Source organism: Zalophus californianus, chromosome 1, assembly GCF_009762305.2.
Source record: "Zalophus californianus isolate mZalCal1 chromosome 1, mZalCal1.pri.v2, whole genome shotgun sequence".
Taxonomy (NCBI): Eukaryota; Metazoa; Chordata; class Mammalia; order Carnivora; family Otariidae; genus Zalophus; species Zalophus californianus.
The window spans coordinates 71,735,225-71,751,113 of NC_045595.1; the positions used below are offsets into that span (position 1 = coordinate 71,735,225).

Sequence of the window (15,889 nt, forward strand, 5' to 3'; positions counted from 1 at the left end):
AATTCCCAGTGGGGCCTGACCTTCTATCACTTGAAATTTCTTAATATTATTAAATTAAGACTGTTCATAAGCAAGGCCCGCCAGCCAAAGTCAACTATTTCCATAAGATAGCCATATTTACAAAGGAAGAATGACTGACATTTGCATATTCCCTGCTTGCAGTACTTTATTTATGTCACAAACAAGCCAAAAGAAAGATGTAGAGGTGAAAGTATTAACACAAGATGAATGGTGTTTGCCGACTCCCATGAGGGTAAATGGAGACTCACCATAACACCTGTAATCACTGGCCTGGGAAAGGTGATAAAAGGCTCAGAACACTTTCCTTTTCAGCTACAACAGTAGCTTCAAGATTATCTGCGAAATCCAGCCCATTGCCTTTTTCATAAATAAAGTTTTATTGGGACACAGGCACAGGTATTGGTTTACTGTGGTCTATGGGTATCTTGGTACCACATCAACAGAATGGAGTAGTTGCAGCCAAGACTATGGCACACTGAGCCTAAAGTATTTACTTTCTGGCCCTTTCCAGAAAATTTGCTGACTCCTGTTCTAGGAGCTCCGCCATAGGCCCTGGACATTATCAGCTGTGTGTGAGTTCTACCTCAGGCAGAGGGCTGAAGCAGGATGGGCCACATCTGAGTTCCCTGGGGGTGATGTATCTAATAGGGACCCTGCAGTGCCATGGCAGTGAAAAGAATCAGAGTAACAGCCCAGGTATAGCCGACCTTGAAACAATGTTCTCTGATTCAGGAGAACGTTTTATTCTGGACCATGCCTGAGAAGAGAGCGTGCTGGATTACATAATGGTTTGAATAAAGGAAGTAGGGGCCCTTTAATTAATGAAGTGGTTTATTAGGAAGGTAATTTAAGCATGCTATAAATATTTGTAAGGCTGGGGAGGCTTATGGATTCATTTGAAGGAAATGACGGCTGCTCATTACATTTTGCAATGTAAGACCGAGCAGTATTTCAGTACCACCTTTGATTTGTCATACATTCTGTTTGTCAAGAAGTTCAGCAGGGGGAGAGAGTCCCTGGATTTCTGGTCTCTGAATTCTGCAAATGCCTTGTCCATTACTGAAGTCTCTGTCCCCATATTGACGCCTGGAGAGCAAGGATGCCAGTTGGTTGACTTCCACATCTCCAATGCAGCTAGCTTCTTCGGTGCTCCAGAACTTGCCTTTGGAGTGTCTTCAACTTCTCAGCTTCTTCTTCTTCTTCTTTTTTTTTTTTTTTTTTTTTTTAAGGGTGTTAGGTGGTTGGTTTCAAAGCTGCTGTTCAGAGTGGGAGCAATTCAAGTAGAATGATGGGAAGTTCACAGATGGCAAAGTAGTATTGGTTATGCCTGGGATGTGGGGAGTAGCCCTGGAAAGAAAAGCTAATGTGGACGCTGAGGGTCTGTGGACGTTACAGCACGCTCATTTGATCTGAAATTGCTGGGGTGCCAGAGTGGGTCTGCTGAGCCAATGAGTCAGTGTGGAAATGTTAATTTGCATTTTTTTTTGCTAATGAAATAATTTGCTGAGAGGAGGTGATTTAGTGAGACGTTCCCTCTTCCTTTTTTTTTTTTTTTTAACTTTGAGCTGTACCAGCGATAGCTTTCATTAGCCACAAGAGTCGTAGAGTTAATGGAGTCTTTTATTTTCTATTATGCTCATTCTCTTTCCCAGGACTAAGCTCCAGGTGCCTTCAGAAGTGGCCCCACAAAATATAATACAGAAGACCAGAAACCAAATCAAGGTGCTATTCTGGCTGAAAGCCAATATATTTCTTTTGGTAGAGAATGCTATTTAGAAACTGCAGGTCTTGGTGATAAAATGATTTATCTGTCCCATCAGTAGTTCCGATATAAAGGAGAGTGGTTATGGAAACATGCCACCAGAGGGCCAAGCCTGCAGTTGGGACCGGTGATGTCAGCTCTCCAGTTCCTTGATTCACTAACCTCGAGCTAGGTTTCTCGTAGCTCAGTCTAGAGAAGGGCAGAGGAATGAGCACCATCATTAAGAACCCTGATGAATGCCAGCTATGTTTCAACATTCTATTCTTTTAAGATCCCTCTTTCTAATCTGGATGATATGTCCCTCCGGCGACCTGGTGTCTTTGGAGGGCCCTTGACCAGGCTCCACTCTCTGACGGATGCTGTTGTAGAGGTGGTTTCAGGGTTTCCTGTTGGTTACTAATCACCAGTTAAGTGAAAGCCAAATCAAGCTGTGCGCCTGGCTCGGCCCCTGGGGGAGCTGCTCGTCTTCTCTTTCCAGCTCCTTGCCCTCAAGTGCCGCCATCATCTGTAGCCGATCAATATCCGCCAGGTACTTAAAAAATGTCCTGGCTTATGGAAATGGAGTATTATATCAGGGAATTGATTGCACAACCCAGAGGATCACAGAGTGTTTAGAGGCAAGCAAACAGCCTAAAGTAATAGGAAACCCAAGTCAGTGCCGGTTTTCCTGTCCAGCCCTTTCCTTAACCTCTTCCTCACCAATGAGCCCCAGCAAATGCAAGCAGGCCCTTTGCACAGGAAGAATGCCTGGCGGCATTGTCCTAGGCTGGCCACCTTGCCTCTAAATCAGCTCATAGAGGAGCAGGTTATCAGGCTACAGGTGGATGAGAAGGGGGTGGTGGCTTTCTTAGGGTGCTGGAAAATAAGAAGGGAAAGCCTTCTATGTGACCTATCCGTACATGTTATATATTATCTGTGCACATAAATCTCTGCCTGGACTATTGCAGTCAGCTCTTTGCAGACTTCCCTGCTTCTCTGACCCCCTCACTTGAGCATCATTTTGGAGTGATTCTCTAGGGTCAGAGACCTCCAGGAGCCAGCCCCCCACCCCACCCCCGCCTTATCTGGGTTAAAACCTTGCATACAACGGATGTTCATGAATGATAGGTTCAACATTGCTTTTATCCCCGGTCACAGACCCTTGGGTGGGTACATGGCATTGCATCTGGGGTGTGACCTATGACCTAATGGAGACCTTTCCATAAATTATGACATCAATAATTCAGAGTCAGGCTGTGTAATTTTACTGCTTCTCCAGAGGGTTGGAGAAATGTTGGGCTTCTTGGAGCCATAAAAGTTCTCTCGACATAAAACCTGCAGAAGTGGGTTTGGCAGGCAAGCTCTCTTCCATGACTTCAGTGATGCTTTTTCAAAATCAAGTTTTACTTCAGTGAGTTCTTTGTTAGCCATGGATGATCTGGAAACGTCGTTGTCACCATCAGGTACAGCCCCTTTTATTTCTGAAACCCGAGTCAAATCTGCTAGCGGTCAGCCATCCGTGGCAGATCTGGTGCTCACCTTTTCTTCCTGCTCAGAGGGGAGGAGTGACCAGTGAGGGAAGAGGACTGGTGGCTCAGGATGCTCCCCAGATCGATAAATTAGGTCCTGCATGATTGGGAATTGATTATTTTGTTAATTGGATGGTCTTTGATCAGCGATAAGTACACTGGGTAAGATGCAGAATCAGTGATTGTAAACTTTTTCCCATCCTGGCACAGAGCCTTGTAAAAATACTCATTGAGTATCTAAAATGTCCTTGTTAATGGAGAATCATTTTGGCTTTAAGAGCTTTATATTCTGGTTGTGAGAGTGGTGATAACAGATAAACGAGGATGGTGACAATGAAGGGACAAGGTTTTATTTACTGATCTTTCAGCGTGGGCCCGTCAGGGAACGAGAATACAGCTTCCTCTATATGTGCGAGGCTGGTCAGGCCCAGAGGGATGCTTTATCAAGTGACATGGCCCCAGAGGGGTTTCCAGTTAGGTGGCAGAGATAGTCATGTAACTGGTAATGAGTAATAATAATAATTAATAATAAAGGAGCAGAAGTAGCCACTGCCCCAAATGACTTCCCACTGTTTCAGCTCCATCGGTCTGCTGGTGGCCAAGCTGACGACTTCTGGCTGGGGTTGGTAGGAGAGGGAGGTCACATATATTTTCCAAGAAACAATTTAGGAGGTAGTTGGCGGGGAAGGCGGGGGGAGGCCGAGAAGTTCAAAGAACGAAGCGAAAAGACATGAGCCGTTTGGTTCCCTTGTGGTGAAGGGATTGCTTTGTTTGCTCGAGCCTGGCTGAGAGAAGTGGCAGATAATCCGCAAGGCGGACTGATGGGATGGCGCGCCCTCCGTCCGTGGTCACATCTTTGTCTATGCTGTCTTCAGTGCCATTTGTGAAATCTAGAGCAGCCTCGGGGGACACCCCCAAACTCATGGCACTTCATAGTGGTGTAGATTCGTAAGGTTGAACAGTGGCACCTGGCACTCAGAATTCAGGCTGGATCGTTGCCGCCAGTGGCAAACACAGCTCTCCATTCTTCTTTTTCTCCCGGTTTTCCCTCATTTGAGGTGAGGGGAGGAGCCAGAACGGTTAATCAAAGGATCGTTTCTTGGCGGGGAATGTTTGACGGTCTTGCTAAGGAATCTTTGATACTGTTTCCAGAGGTGGTGTAATCGAGATTTCAAACCCAATTTGGAAAATATAGTCGATGCTTGGAATTTGGTTGATATTCATTAATTTCCATTCTCCTCTCTCATTAGGCCTTAACTTATTATGATTACTTTTTAGTTTTTTAAATTATTTAATTCTTTTTTTTTTTTATTCATTTATTTGAAAGAGAGAGCACGAACCAGGGGAGGGTCGGAGGGAGAAGCAGACTCTCTGCGGAGCAGGGAGCCTGACGCGGGAGCCAATCCCAGGACCCAGAGATCATGACCTGAGCCGAAGGCAGACGCTTAGCCCCCTGAGCCACCCAGGTGCCCCTTATTATTACTTTTTTATTGAGTAAGCTGTGTACCCAATGTGGGGCTTGAACTCATGACCTCGAGACTGAGTCATAAGCTCTCTTGACTGAGCCAGCCAGGCGCCTTATCTTATTATTGAGATGAGCAGTCACCAGGTTCTTTGTCTTGGTGCTCTTTAATGGACTGCCACAAGCTCTTTGGCACATTGATAAGTTTTGCTGTCATCATGTAATTTGAGCAATAGGAAGTCACAACTCATATGTGTCCAGTATGTGATCACAGGCATGTGCCCTTGAAAAAATAAGCTATGTAGGAGGCATGTGTAGGGTTTTTAAAAGGAGTAACTGGTAAATATTTCCTGAATTTATGTTACTTGACACGTGTGTGTGTGTGTGTGTGTGTGTGTGTGTGTGTGTGTGTGTGTGTGTGTGTGTGTAGTGCTTGCTATGGGCTGGACGCTGTTCCAAGCATTTTATTTTATTTTTATTTTTTAACGATTTTATTTGTTTATTTATTTCAGAGAGAGGGAGAATGAGCAGGGAGGAGGGGCAGGGGGACAGAGAGGGAGAAGCAGGCTCCCCACTGAGCAGGGAGCCCGATGCGGGGCTCGATCCCAGGACCCCGGGACCATGACCCGAGCTGAAGGCAGACACTTAACCGACTGAGCCTCCCAAGTCGCCCCATTTTCTAAGCATGTGCTCCTCACAGAGGTCCTGCAAGGTAGATAGTTTTATTACCTGATCCTTTTGTCGCTTATATGTTTGTTTTGTGTTCAGCTGCTTCTGGTTTCAGAAAATTCTTTGGAGAAAACCTCAAAACAGAGAATTCTGTCCATTCACTGCTACCTCCTTCTTCCCGAAAATTGGGGGAAGTTCCACCTTTATTTGATGAGCTCAGTGGCAAAACATCAGCTGTTCCCACCACAAGGTCAGACCAGGTTGGAAATGATTTTGTTTCAGGTTCCCTGAGAGTCTGTGGAGAGTGAGAGTGTGTGGAAATTTTGGCCCACGGTGTCCTCCGCTTGGGATTATGTGTTCCCGAGAGCAGATGTGTGCCCACAGCCACCCAGGAGGACCCGGATGACCTCACGGCGGTTTTGTTTTTGGACTGGATGTTGTGCTCATGGTGGATCATGTTGCATGTTGGCTTTGGAGCGTGTGTTGGAGGAACAGTTGAGATTTTAATCTTTATGGGGTGACATTTTTGATACGTCTGACCCTTTCAGGTTGGTTTAATTAAATGCCAGGGAGAGCTGTCCAACAGGTGGCTTTCATTTTGGAAATGTGTATGTTTTTCCAGGGCCCTTTATGGTGGCTTGATCCGATGGCCATACATCATTTTGGCTTATTCTTACATTAGTGCCTGCGACTAATTGCCAGGTCTGCTCCCTTTTTTCTCCCCGGCCCTGAGATCTGCTGACTGGTTTCTGTTGAGTTTTGGGTTTCCTGCCTGTCTGGGAGGCTTGGAACCCCATGCTCAGGGAAGGTAGTCAAGCCCTAAAGCTAAAGCTGGGCTGGAGAAAGCAGGTTAAAGTGGGTGTGGAGGGCCTGGGTGTGGAGGGACCAGGGAATGAGCCAGCCAGCACCCTGGGCGCCGGAAGGGGCCGGATATGGGAACTCTCCTCAGTGAAGCCCCGTGGCCCATGGACAGTGAGGTTCAGATTTCCCCCTTTCATCTCCTGGCCTTCCCTTCCTCCAGGTGTCAGCTGCCTGCAGAACCCTTTGAGGAGAAATTACTCCAGGGCAGGCTTAGCTCACTGGTTTTAGCAAACATCACACCTTTGACTTCCAGGCTGAATATTCACCATTTCCTGACCAGTGTTCCTTCCTACTCCATGACCCTGCTTTTAGTTTCTTGAAAGTTGAGGCCCCTTGTTCTGAGGGGGAAGATTTAGTATATTCCTATCTTCCTGAGAGAGCCGGGATAGGGTTGTGGTTAGGGACCAGATTGTTAGGCTCACATCTTTGCTGCTAATTGGCTGTGTGACTCTGGTAAGTGAGAGACCCTCCCTGTGCCTTGGTTTCCTTGTCTTTAAAGAAAGGGGTAATAGAGTATCTACCTCAGAGGGTTAGGCAGATGTTAGTGATTGTTTTCTTCTCTGCCTTCCCAGCTCTCCTCCATAGAGGGACCACAGGACGAAGGCAGGAGTTTTTGTCCCACATCCCCACCCCCATTCCAGGCACCTGGAATGGTGCCTGGCCCTTAGCAGGTGCTCAACATAACTGTTGAATGAATAAATATGGGAAAGACTGTGTGAATGCTCTTTGCTAGGGCCTCTTGTATACCACGTATCTTTGGAATAGAGAGAGGATCAAGGAGGAAGGGCATGGAGCTGGAAATGTCGGGAAAATGCAAGAACTAATAATCCTCATTTTTCTACACGCTGTCCACTTTCTGCATTGTTGAGCTGGCCCTTTTCCCTCACTGCCCCCCGTGGAATCTGACACTTTCTAGAAGGTCGCCCAGAGCACTGGTGACTGACTTGGGGGGCTGCATTAGGAGTGGCAAGGAGCTTGTGAGAATGCTTGGGAGATAATATATACCATGGGGCAGAGTGACGGGGGACTCGGTGTAGACTGGTGGGGAATCTTCATTGAACAGCAGACACTTTAGAGCTGAGATCGGAGAGGATAAGAACTAGCTAGGTCAAGAGTAGGGAACAGGTTTCTAGGCAGTGAGAACAGCATGAGCAAAGGCCCTGAGGCAGGAGAGACGTGGAAGGACAAAGATAGCCAGTGTGGCAGGAGCAGAGGGGACAGGGAGGGGCTTGGCAGAGGAGACCTCAGAAGTGAGTGAAGTTGCATCATGCAAGATCTTTAGGCCCATTAAGGATTTTGGATCTTATATTGAATGCTACAGGAAGCCATTAAGGATTTTAATCAGGAGTACATACTGACCTCATTGGTAGTTTAGGAAAAATCTTTATGTTAAATAGAGGGAAAATGGATTAGAAGTGAGTGAGAATGGATGTGGGGAGATCTGCAGGAAAACTTCTATGTTTTGACTTCAGGGTTTAAAAGAGTATTTAAAAATCCATAAGATCACTTCAATACATGTTGAAAGACATTTCTCAAAAGTCAACATCTATTTTTATTAAGCTTTTGTTTTGAAATAATTTTCAATTTATAGTAGAATTGCAAAGATGTAAGAACATTTTCATATACCATTTCAATGGGTGCAGGGCTGAAGACAGTGTTATATAGTAAATGATTTTTTTAAAAGTTTCACTTTTTAACTTTGTTGGTTTATAGAATACCATTTTAAAAATAGTTCTTAGTATATTGCTAGGCTTTTTTTCTTTTTTTAAAGGATTTTGTTCCATTTCTTTTTTCAAAGAAATGGAACAAATAATCCTAAAATTTGTATGGAACCAAAAAAGACCCTGAATAGCCAGAGGAATGTTGAAAAAGAAAAGCAAAGCTGGTGGCATCACAATTCCGGACTTCAAGCTCTATTACAAAGCTGTCATCATCAAGACAGTACGGTACTGGCACAAAAACAGACACATAGATCAATGGAACAGAATAGAGAGCCCAGAAATGGACCCTCAACTCCATGGTCAACTAATCTTCCACAAAGCAGGAAAGAATGTCCAATGGAAAAAGGACAGTCTCTTCAACAAATGGTGTTGGGAAAATTGGACAGCCACATGCAGAAGAATGAAACTGGACCACTTTCTTACACCATACACAAAAATAGACTCAAAATGGATGAAAGACCTAAGTGTGAGATAGGAATCCATCAAAATCCTAGAGGAGAACACAGGCAGCAACCTCTTCGACCTCAGCCGCAGCAACATCTTCCTAGAAACATCGGCAAAGACAAGGGAAGCAAGGGCAAAAATGAAGTATTGGGACTTCATCAAGACAAAAAGCTTTTGCACAGCAAAAGAAACAGTCAGCAAAACCAAAGACAACCGACAGAATGGGAGAAGATATTTGCAAATGACATATCAGATAAAGGCCTGGTATCTAAAATCTATAAAGAACTTATCAAACTCAATACCCAAAGAACAAATAATCCAATCAAGAAATGGGCAGAAGACATGAACAGACATTTCTCCAAAGAAGACATCCAAATGGCCAACAGACACATGAAAAAGTGCTCAACATCGCTCGGCATCATGGAAATCCAAATCAAAACCTCAATGAGATATCACCTCACACCAGTCAGAATGGCTAAAATTAACAAGTCAGGAAACAGCAGATGTTGGTGAGGATGCGGAGAAAGGGGAACCCTCCTACACTGTTGGTGGGAATGCAAGCTGGTGCAGCCACTCTGGAAAACAGTATGGAGGTTCCTCAAAAATTTGAAAATAGAGCTACCCTACGACCCAGCAATTGCACTACTAGGGATTTACCCCAAAGATACAAACGTAGTGATCTGAAGGGGCACATGCACCCCAATGTTTATAGCAGCAATGTCCACAATAGTCAAACTATGGAAAAAGCCTAGATGTCCATCAACAGATGAATGGTTAAAGATGTGGTGTATACACACACACACACACACACACACACACACACACACACACGATGGAATATTATGCAGCCATCAAAAAAAACCGCCACGAAATCTTGCCATTTGTAACAATGTGGGTGGAACTAGAGGGTATTATGCTAAGCAAAATAAGTCAATCAGAGAAAGACAAGTATCGTATGATCTCACTGATATGAGGAATTTGAGAAACAAGACAGAAGATCATAGGGGAAGGGAGGGAAGAATGAAACAAGACGAAACCAGAGAGGGAGACAAACCATAAGAGACTCTTAATCTCAGGAAACAAACTGAGGGTTGCTGGAGTGGAGGGCTGTGGGAGGGATGGGGTGGCTGGGTGATGGACATTGGGGAGGGTATGTGCTATGGTGAGTGCTGTGAATTGTGTAAGACTGATGAATAACAGAGCTGTACCCCTCAAACAAATAATACATTATATGTTAATAAAAAATCTTAAAAAAAATGGAAGGATTTTATTTATTTATTTGAGAGAGAGAGTGAGCGAGAGAGAGCACAAGCAGGGGGAGGGGGAAGGGCAGAGGGAGAAGCAGGCTCCCTGCTGAGCAGGGAGTCCAATGCGGGACTCGATCCCAGGACCCTGGGATCATGACCTGAGCCAAAGGCAGATGCTTAACTGACTGAGCCACCCAGGTGCCCGGATTTTTTCTTTCTCCCGTAACTGCATATTAAACTTTCACATATTATTTTTCTGCATTTATTAAGATGATCATACATTTTCTTCTTAATTTCTTCAAAAATTTTAAAGAAAATTTTATTTTTGTTTTTGTTTTACAATCTTTTCTGCCCTCTGACTTTTATGTCCTTGTGCCATAGGGACATGTTGGGATTAAAAAAAAAAAAAACCTGTTTAATTTGCATTATCTGTTGTTTAACTGCCAAGTTTAGTTCATTTATAATTTTGTGATTACTGATACATTTGGATGTGTTTGTGCCATTGTAATCACTGATTTCTATTGGTTTCAATATTTCTATGTTTTTCCCTCCTTGTTTTTTGGGGATAGATTGAATTTTTTGTTCTTTTATATGCCATTTTTCCTTTCCATTGTTTTGGAATTTACACACTATTATTTTCATGGTTTTTCTTGAAATTGTATATTGAGTTTTAAAAAATATAAAGTTAACTATTTAAATCCCCTTTCCAAACTCAGTTGAATAATTTCAGTGCTCCCTCCTATCTTACATACTATTGTTCATTATTTTAGTTCTGTCCTTTAAAAAAATCCCGCAAGTTAGGGCAGCTGGGTGGCTCAGTCGGTTAAGCGACTGCCTTTGGCTCAGGTCATGATCCTGGAGTCGCAGGATTGAGTCCCACATCGTGCATCGTGCTCCCTGCTCAGCAGGGAGTCTGCTTCTCCCTCTGACCCTCCCCCCTCTTGTGCTCTCTCTGTCAGTCAGTCTCTCTCTCTCAAATAAATAAAATCTTTAAAAATAAATAAATAAATAAAAATAAAAAGTCCCATAAGTTAGACATCGTTATTTTTGTACAGACCATATTGTTTTGGTTTGCCTCTATGCTTATCATTTTATTCGTTAATCATTCTTTTTTGTATATCAGATATATCTTTGGAATTTTTTTTCCTTAAATTTAAAAGCTCCTTAATTGCAGGTCTCTGGGTGTTTTGTATACCTGTAAAGTACTTTATTCTCATTCTGCAACTTTTCTGGGCACACAATTTTAAATTGATGTCTATGTTTTCTCTCTGTTTTGCAGATACTCTACTGCTTTGTGTCATCATTGTTTCTGTGGAGTGACATGCCATATTCTGATTGAGATTCCTTTGTAAAGGATCTGAACTTTACTTTCATTCAGGATCTTCCCTTTGCTATTTGCAATTTCTTGATGACATGATTAGCTGTGAAATTTTTTTTAAAAGATTTTATTTATTTATTTCAGAGAAAGAGCATGCACGCCCACGCATGAGTGGGGGGAAGGAGAGGGGCAGAGGGAGAAGCAGACTCCCCGCTGAGCAGGGAGCCCAACATGGGGCTTGATCCCAGGACCCCGGGATCATGACCTGAGCTGAAGGCAGACGCTTAACTGACTGAGCCACCCAGGCGCCCCCGCCGTGAAATTCTTTTTATTTCTCATATTTGAGTTACAGGGGAACCCATTTTGGAAAATTCGCAGCTATTATTTCCTTGAATATTGTCTTTCCTTCCTTCTCTCCATTGTGTTGTTTGGTGCTGTAATTAGATCAGTGGTTGGCCTCCCAATCTCCTAATGTCTCTCCTATAGTTTCTGTGTTATCTTTTCTGTCGTTGGGGCACTTTGGGGAATTTCTTTGAGTATATCTTTCAGATTACTTATTCTCTCCCTCACTCTTTCTTTTTTTTAAGATTTATTCATTCATCTTTATAGAGGGAGAGGGTGGGGGGAGGGGAGAGGGAGAGAATCCCGAAGCAGACTCCCTGCTGAGCTCAGAGCCTGATGTGGGTGCACAATCCCAAGACTGAGATCATGACATGAGCCAAAATTAAGAGTTGGCCACTTAACCGATTGAGTCACCCAGGCACCTCCAGATTACTTACTCTCTTTTTAGATGTTTCTGATCTACTGCTTTACCCATTCAGAGATTCTTTTATTTTTTTAATTTTAATTTTTTTGAAGTGTAGTTGACACACAATGTTACTTTGGTTTCAGGCGTACAAAATAGTGATTTGACAAGTCTATATGTTATGCTATGCTCACCTCAAGTGTAGCTCCCACCTGTCATCCTACTACTACAATGCTATTATACTACCATTAACTACATTCCCTATGCTATATAGTCTTTTAATTAAAAAATTACAGTTTTAGGGCGCCTCGGTGGCTCAGTTGGTTAAGCGACTGCCTTCCGCTAGGGTCATGATCCTGGAGTCTCGGGATTGAGTCCCACATCGGGCTCCCTGCTCAGCGGGGAGTCTCCTTCTCCCTCTGACCCTCTTCCTTCTTGTGCTCTCTGTCTCTCATTCTCTCTCTCTCTCAAATAAATAAATAAAATCTTAAAAAAATTACAGTTTTAATGTATAGAGGTTGCATTTTGTTTTCAAATACATCTGTTCCTTCCTGATAGTCTTTTGTTATGTGCATATCTTTGTGTTTGTATACTTTATTTCATTAAATATTTTGTACCCAACTTTTATATACTCTATATTTAACAATTGCAGTTATCTGCCATTCTTGGAGATCTGAATGCATTGTGTTTTGTTTCTGCCAAAACTCACTCCTAGTGGCTTGCCTTCTTTTGTACTTGGTGATCTTTGTGAATATGTTGCTTGAACTTATCTGCATGAGAATATACATTAGGGATGCTTCCTCCGGAGAGGATTTACTTTTGTTTCTTATAGGAGCCAGAGGGGTGCTGATCTGAGATCATTTTAGACCCCCTTGAGGGTCTTGGTTTAAAGGGGATCCCAGGTGTGGCTTCTCCCAAACCTGGGAGAAATTGAGCCCATGGGCGCACTATCCCAGCAGCCTGCTGCTATCAACATCTGCCCTCAAGACAACCAACCCTGCTGCCCCCAGCTGCCACAGCCCTGGTACCACGTGGGTACATATGTGTGGGGCATTCCTTAGAAACTATGGTTTCTTGTGAGATTTCTTGCATAGTATCTAGAACTCAGTTACCGTAGAAGGAAGATTCCTCAAAACCCCTATTGCCTGTGATACCAGAAGTGAAAGGACTTTTTCACCTTCACATTTGATGATAATCAGCTGAACACCAAACGAAGGGTTCCAAGATCTTTTCCTTTGCATTTTGAAAGTATTTCTTTGTCTTCTTACATCTAATGTTGCTGTTGAAACTCAGATGTCAGTCTGGTATTTTTCTTTCTTTACAGGTTTTCTGCTTTTTCCCTCTGGAAACTTTTAAATTTATTCTTTTTCTTTGATTAGTAATTTTACTATAATAGATCTAGGTGTGGCTTTTTCTCATTTAGCTTTTTTGGCATCTGTGAGTTCTTTCAATCTGAAGTGTTAACTCTTCAATTGTGGCAAATTTCTGGTTCTTATTTCTTTAAATATTTCCCCTTTACCTTTCATTCTTTTTTTTTTTCTTCCCCATGGAACTGCTGTGAGATGGATGTTAACACTTCTATTTTATCACATTTTTTTTTCCACCTTTAAAATCCAGTCCTGTTAGGCACCTGGGTGGCTCAGTTGGTTAAGCAGTTGCCTTCAGCTCAGATCACGATCCTGGAGTCCTGGGATTGAGTCCTGCATCGGGCTGTCTGCTCAGCAGGGAGTCTGCTTCTCCCTCTGACCGTCCCCGCTCTTGTGCTCTCTCTCTCTCTCATTCTGTCTCTCTCAAATAAATAAATAAAATCTTAAAAAAAAAATCTGGTCCTGTTACCTTCAGAGAGAGTGTATTGATTAATCTTCCAGCTCACCAATTCATTCTTCCACCTCTTTCTGCTCTTCTACCAATCCTTTAAGTGCCGTTTTACAAAACTTCTTTTTCTTCTTTTAAGATTTTATTTATTTATTTGACAGCGAGAGAGAGCACAAACAGGGGGAGCACCAGGCAGAGGGAGAAGCAGGCTCCCTGCTGAGTAGGGGGCCTGATGTGGGGCTCCATCCCAGGACCCTGGGATCATGACCTGAGCTGAAGGCAGATGCCTAACCAACTGAGCCACCCAAGCACCCCGAAAACTTATTTTCCAAACTCAGGATTTTCAGCTGGTGGTTCTGCTTCTTTCTACTCCACATTTCCATTCGCCTCCCATAGCTCACTGAGGCTGTTTAAAGTATTTGTTTTGTTTTTTTTCCCCATTAGGTCTGCTTCTTCCAGTGTGCATTGTTCCATTCTTCTCCCCCACCCCCTTTTGTAGCACACACGCTTCTCTAATTTCTCTTTCTTTCTTTCTTTCTTGGGGCTATATTTTCTCTGTTTTGCAGATACTCTACTGCCTTGTGTCACCATTGTTTCTGTGGAGTAACATGCCATCATGTTTCTTTCTTTCTTTCTAAAAGATTTTATTCATTTGATAGAGAGAGAGAGCAAGAGAGAGAACACAAGCAGGGGGAGTGGGAGAGGGAGAAGCAGGGAGAGCAGGGAGCCCGATGCGGGGCTCCATCCCAGGACCCCGGGATCATGACCTGAGCCGAAGGCAGATGCTAAACGACTGAGCCACCCAGGTGCCCCTCATTTCTGGTTCTTTCTGCCATTGTCAAGTACCTTTTATTACTTGGTGATGTTTAGTCGCTCTGCCTGTTCTCTAATGGGGAGAGGAGTGACAGCAGCTTGGGCACTTGCCTGTCCTCACCAGAGGAGCTGACTCAATGGGGGAAGATGCCCTCAGGACTGAAGGACAATCTGGATCCCTTAACTCTCTGTTTTTTTTCTTCTTCATCCCCAGGACTTGACCTGAGTCTTTCTTAGCGCTGTCTGTCTGTGGCCTAGGAGAGGTTTTGAGGTGGGAAGGCAGAAGGTCAGAAGCTGGCTGGCTCCATGGTACTTGCTCTTGTTAGTGACCCACCTAAGCCAGGCACTGCCCAGATATCACAGCAGCCCTTCGAGTTGGTGCTTCTGCTCATCTGGGCAGTAATAGTGACACACGTGGTACAGTTGGAGGACTCTCCTTGAAACTGTGGCTCCTTTGTGGCCCTCATGCTCCCTGGCCCCAGCCTGTCACTGCAGCTGGGGTCCCAGGCCCCTCTGCTCTGCACTCCAGTCTCTCAGCATCCTTACTCTTCTGTGGCATCTCTAGGATTGGATTCCAAGGAGGGAGCCAGACGATGTGCTTGTTCTCCACCTTGTCCAGACCTGAGGAAGAAAATCGATTTGTAAGGAAATAATACCATGCTTTGCAGAAAATACAAGTGGTTTCCATTTGATTAGATCCTCTGGAATGTGGAGTCTGTGCTTAGAACCTGGAACATTTGATTCCCAAATGGGTATAGTCTTAAACAGTCTTTTGGGGAGTAATTATTGTTTTTACATGAAATCTGAAAATAATAATGAACTCTTTATCCTCTATAGATGTGATGGCGATCTATTGTATGGGACTCTAAAGGAAGTCTGTGTTTTGAAAACAATGATCAATGGTGAACACTTCATTCATTTATCTGTCATACAGTTTTTGGAGTTTGAGTGTCTTGAAATTAATATGGCGATGTTCCTCATGATGATAAGCAAGAAATGTAGATATATTAAGCACAATTTCTAATGCTGTATATGTGTATATATGTGTGTATAATGGGGATATATCACTAATGTGAAGTTATTCTCAGCAATTAATTATTGAGTGGTTTCTGAAACACTCTTTAGGTTTATAATAGGTTGTTACCTTTTGTTTAATATGGTGATATGATTGCTTTTCATCCATGTTACTTTTTCTGGGTTCTGCATTGTGTTTAACCCAAATAATTATAATAGTTACATAATTTGTTGCTTTTGCTCGTAGAACAAATTCATGTATCTTTTCATATAACGTAACTATAAGCTTCTTGAGAGCAGAAACTGTGACCAGTTTACCAGTGTATCCTCAGCATTTGGCATATGTTAGGGTTGCCAAATTTTGGTGGAAGTAGTGAGCATTATAATCCCGTTTTAACAGTGTACATACTGGCTGGCCCAAGAAGATGGATCAAATGGGTTGGTCTATCAGTTAGGAATAGTGTTCAGCTGTAATTAACAGGTGGAATC

The 15,889-nt window shown here is 43.4% G+C and overlaps 1 protein-coding gene across 5 annotated transcripts in view; it reads left to right on the forward strand.

Annotated features, from left to right (window-relative positions):
• OSBPL10 (oxysterol binding protein like 10) overlaps positions 1-15,889 on the forward strand; it is a 311,564-nt gene that overhangs the window by 79,145 nt on the left and 216,530 nt on the right. The window contains exon 1 of one of the 5 annotated variants that reach the window (XM_027585097.2): positions 3,059-3,225. The exons of the other annotated variants lie outside the window; for them this stretch is intronic. The gene's annotated coding sequence lies outside the window, so the exon portion shown is untranslated. Of the gene's footprint in view, positions 1-3,058; positions 3,226-15,889 lie in introns of those variants that run through there. 5 annotated transcript variants of the gene reach the window in all.